The following is a 5,279-nucleotide window of genomic DNA, read 5'->3' on the forward strand; positions in this document are numbered from 1 at the left end:
GTAAGAAAATGAATAATAATTGTCTTGGCTAATCTTCAGTGGTAAACTGAAAAATTGTTTAATCTGAAAGTGAAATTTGCACATGTATTGGCTAGTGACTGTACTAACTGCTGAGTAATCACTTTCAAGTTTCAACTTGCGTACTATCTTAGGTGTGTTATTAATAATGTCATAACATCATTACATTAGTGTCACTATTACCAAGTCGGCTACTGTCACTTTCATATTGTTAATGGGTAAGTGCACCAAGTTGTGGTGCCATAAAGGTGACACATTTTATTTTTTTCAATTTTCAATAGTGTGCACACGTTATGGCTTGGGTAACCCAAGCCACAGTCATACTTTGAAAAAATAAGAAATATTATAAATGGGTTGCATACCCATAGTACATTCATTTTCACTTGTTTTTCCTACTTCTCCTCATTGTAGTGCATACACGGATTGCAACAAAACAAATTTTTCACCACCCACCTTGCCAATATGCCTCCTCACCATCGAAGTTCGAAATTATGAGTACGTTGTATGTTATCTAAATTTCTTTTTGCATTGTTTGATACTTTTTTAAAAATTGTTTTGTAGGTTTTTTAAAATTTTTCTTTAGATTTGTTTATTTATTTAGATTTCAATTGATTTCTTATCAAGAAATGTCACTAATGAACCAACAAATCCCCACGAAGCTCAAAACCCTCAACAAGATCAAAACGAAAACCCTCAAGAAAATCAAAACCAAAACCCTCCACAAGAAGAACAACAAATTTCGTAGCCTGAACCAATTGCAAGACCTCCTCCTAGCACAAAAGAAAATATTAAAATGAAATAGAAAGGCAAAACTGAATTAGAAAGACTCATTGGTCGATTTAAAGAATGTGGACAAACCAATCCAATGAGAGCTCAATTGGCATCATCCCTCGAATCCATTAAGACCCACATAGCTTCTATTAGTGGTCAGTTAGATGTTTGGAAAGTTAAGAGGGAAGAACAAAACAAATATTATTCAAATAAATTATCATATCAAGATGTTACAAAAAAAGATATACCAAAAGGTATAATATGTGCATTATTTAGAAAACCTAGTGAACAAAATACTATTAGAGAGAGTATTAAACAGTTCCTCATCCACTGGTGCATACACGATGCTATTAAAAATTATTTTTTGGGATAGATGGTGGATGGTTTTTGATGCCCCTCCTTGCAAAAATCACAAGCTCCCCATGTATTTCTTAAAGAAATTATATTGTGAGTCTATCCTTGGGGAGATCCCTAATTATTTTGATATATTAGACTCCCAGGGTAGAGGTGGGGGATCATCATTTGAGAGGCCAGGGACACATCATGGCCCTAATGTAGTTAGGGCACTTGTGGTCAAGCCACAAGGTGAGCATGTGTCTATTCCTTCAGTTGTGAAGGAACATATAGAGGCCAACGCTCTAGGGACCATTAATGCTTTGACGTAGACCCTCATTCATTGCATGAGTCCATTAGTTGAGGGGGAGCCTTATGTGCATCACGGTCACATGTACACATCATCTGGATCCTTATGCACATTTGGCACTCATGTTGAAGATGGTGTGGATGATGGACTCATCACTAATAAGTTCCTGAATGACACATTTGGCATTGACACACAGGTAAATTAAAATTAAAATTTATTAATTTGATCACATTTCATATGTATTGTGAATGATTAGTTAATTAGCATCTATTGACATTGTTCAAAATTCAGGGTCAGAGTGTTGGCAAGCCTAGTAGCGATCCCTTGGCCCCATTTTTGGTCTCATCCACAAGTATGTATTGATTTAATCATTTAAATTAATACATATATTTATTAAGTAATCATATTAAGGATTGACAAAAAAAATTATACATGTGCATCAATTCTCTACAAGACTGTCAACATTCACTACGAACTCAGAGCGTAGATGTGATACAAGCTTCGTTGAGGTACATTTGTTTCATGTTAATTTAATTCATTTGATTATATTTGTTTCATGTTTCATGTTACATTTAATGTGTATTATATGGCATATAGCTCTTGACATCAAACACTCCTCATCTCCAGCACTCCGTCAATTGTGGAGTGGTTGTAGCTATGGCTAGTTCACAACCATTGATTGAGGTGTGAAAGAATTTTCTTGGTTTTAGTAATTGTTTATAATAGTTAGTATCAAAATTTATAATTTTATTTATAAGTGATTATATTGATTGAATTGTTGTAGGGTCTTGTTACACCTGATCATCCATGAGCCTTCGAGGTGGACTTGCAGAGTGACTATTTGATGGTGGTAAGAAAATAATTAATTTTGTGTGTACATATATTTGATTTCAATGTATAATAATTATTGATTCATATCTACTTTGATAAGTAGGAGATAATTTCCATAACAAGTCATATCTACTTTGTTTGTATCAGCTCAAGTTAGAGAAGAGCCTCAACAAGAGGACGAGCGAGCATGTGAGGAAGACCCCATCATCACCACAGTCTCCCTCCACACAATGACATAAGACCTCGAGAGATATGTTTCCTTCCCCTCGTGGGAAGGAGAAGATATAGTTGATAGACATGTACATGTATAGGCATCAATGGACATATATGTTGGATTTTATGTCAATGGACATACTCGATATACATTTGATGTATATATGAAATTTTATATTTGATGTATGACATTTATTTGATGCATGCCATTATTAGACTTATGAAATTATTGGTTAATATATGATATGTTTGTTCATGTATGAAATTATTGGTTATCATAATATATTATGTGTTTGTTAATGTACATGACATTATTGGTTATCATTTTATATTATATGTTTGTTTATGTATGATATTAAATTAGATATGTTTGTGTATGAAATTAAATTATATATGTTCATGTATGACATTAAATTCAATACCTAATCAGTTTGAAACTTTGATAGAATATTGATTAACAATAAACTTTATCACTGTTTAAGCATAAGTTTATCATTTCCAATATTTCATTGTCATATGATTTATGATCTTGTTCATGTTTAAAGTTTTCCTTCTCTATCATTTGTTTATCAAGCTTAATTCAACACCTAATCAGTTTGAATTTTTGATACAATATTGATCAGCAATAAACTTTATTAGTGTTAAATACAAAAATTTATCATTTGCAATTTATGTCATTGTCATATTGATTTATGATCTTCTTGTTCATGTTTAAAGTCTACCTTCTATGTTATGCATCTAAACATTTATCATAAATTATTATTGCAAACATATAAAAAATCTAAAACTGAAAACAATACATTACATTAATTCCAAGGTTTAGTTATGATGTAGAGCCTAATAGGATTCTCAAGGTTTCATTAATTCCATATGTCAAATCTGCCATTATAGAATACCAATTGTAATGGGCACTCACATGTATTCCAATGCATATATTTCCTTATATGCACAATTGGTCAATGTTGTACCTTATAGAAGATAGAATTTTATAAGTAGAATTACTCAATCTTGTACTACACTAGATAAGATGTTCTCTATTATGCATAATGTTTAGCTCTGACACTATTTATAAGAGTGTTTCAAAGTTGGGAACCACTTCAACATCCTTTGCATGGTTTCAAGATATTGTCATTGTGGCAAAGACTTATGCAAGGGAACGAGCCTCATGATTTTGGCATTTACACAGAAGTAAAACTTGCTTCTTCAACTCCTTACACTCAACTCTTCATTGAAGTTAATCTTATAGTAATGAGAACAACTACTACAAATTCTTGGGAGCCAAGGGACCCTGAACCTATGCTACATTTTCTAGAGACATAGGAGAAGTTACTATATGCTTCAGTACTTCATAACATTTTGGATCATATAGTGACACCCAAATTAATAACAACAACAGATACTTGGGATCCTTGCAAGGAGACTATGCCAATACATACATGGTTACATCCTTGGCTTCCATTTTTGGGCCAGCATATAGAGCCTTTATATCCAATGATTCGTGATAAGTTGGGCAATGCACACGTAGGTTTCTTATGGCTCATTAAGTGCATCACTTCTTGAGATTTTGCTTCAACCCAAGATCATGCCATCTTTTCCATATTTTTCCTTATTTAGGAGTTGAGGATGGGAGTTTCAATAATGTCATAAAGTCCTCCAAAAGTATCCCCAAAAACTTTTCACTAGCTTGGTCTCATTTAATGGCTATCGGTCAATAGTTGGAATCTTGACATGAATCCATTAACCAATCCAAATGAATTTGACCAACTAAACATATGTAAGTAACACTTTCTTATGATTACAAAATGATTAAAATTACACAAAAGTATTTTTTAAATTTTTATTCTATTTACTATTGATATTAACTTTTTTTTATTTCTAAAACAGAGAAATTTTGAACTACTTAAAGGGAAGACAAAGAAATTTAACTTCTAATTCCCTATCTAAATGCAAAGAGCTATTATCATTGATTCATTATGTTTGGGCATATCAAAATATTATCCTAGAAAGAAAAATATGATCAACCCATAGCAACTTGTGGACTCAGACTTGTTACAATTAAGGAGGAGAAGAACTTTGAAGAGGAATACTTTTATGGCATCATGTTGAGACAATTATGATGCAACTAGTTCCTAGTTCTTTGAATCTAGACTATCTTGGTGTTTCACCTATGCTAAATACAACTTGCATTTATCCCTAATGTAAGTGGAAAATATGACATCACTTTTTTTTATGAGAATTGGACAAACATGCTCCCACAAAATTCTGCAACTCCCACCCCAAAATTAGATGAATATTTTTAATGCTATGCTTATGTTGATCCTAGCACTTTGAAAAATAGGGTGCACATAATAGGATTCTCAAGATTTAATCAAATATTAATGAAGCAAAGATCTAACTACTACAAAGGTTTAAAAAGTTTTTCATTACACTCACTATTGTTGCCTTGAATATTTTCCTTTGATCTCATTCATTTGTAATGCCCTTACCTTATGCATTGATTATCATTAACGTTGTCTCTATAGTGATGCATTGATTATTCCTTTGTAAACCCACATAATGATGCAAAATAATGATCTCTATCACTCCTTTGATAGTTTTGACACAATATTATAAACCTATGGCACATTAGAATATGTGCCATATTAAGCCTACCTCTAATAAACCCTTAAGATTAGGAGTTATGACAAGGAGGAAAAGTTATGAGCCCTTTATAATCTTATCCTTCTACACTTCACACCATATTTTCTCCATGATATTTTCAATGTGGGGGAGATAAATAGAAACTTATGAACTCTTATAAGTC

At 32.4% G+C, this 5,279-nt stretch overlaps 1 long non-coding RNA gene across 1 annotated transcript; it reads left to right on the forward strand.

Moving 5' to 3' along the window:
• Positions 1-1,727: 1,727 nt before the first annotated feature.
• On the forward strand, positions 1,728-2,560 carry LOC149560603 (uncharacterized). Its single transcript, XR_016363358.1, has 5 exons — positions 1,728-1,784; positions 1,887-1,941; positions 2,030-2,116; positions 2,217-2,282; positions 2,411-2,560. It is a non-coding gene; the product is annotated as an uncharacterized LOC149560603 (long non-coding RNA).
• The last annotated feature ends 2,719 nt before the right edge of the window (positions 2,561-5,279 follow it).

The sequence above is a fragment of the Cupressus sempervirens genome, chromosome 4 (genome assembly GCF_028749045.1).
Source record: "Cupressus sempervirens isolate cs-2001-9-10 chromosome 4, ASM2874904v1, whole genome shotgun sequence".
Classification (NCBI taxonomy): Eukaryota; Viridiplantae; Streptophyta; class Pinopsida; order Cupressales; family Cupressaceae; genus Cupressus; species Cupressus sempervirens.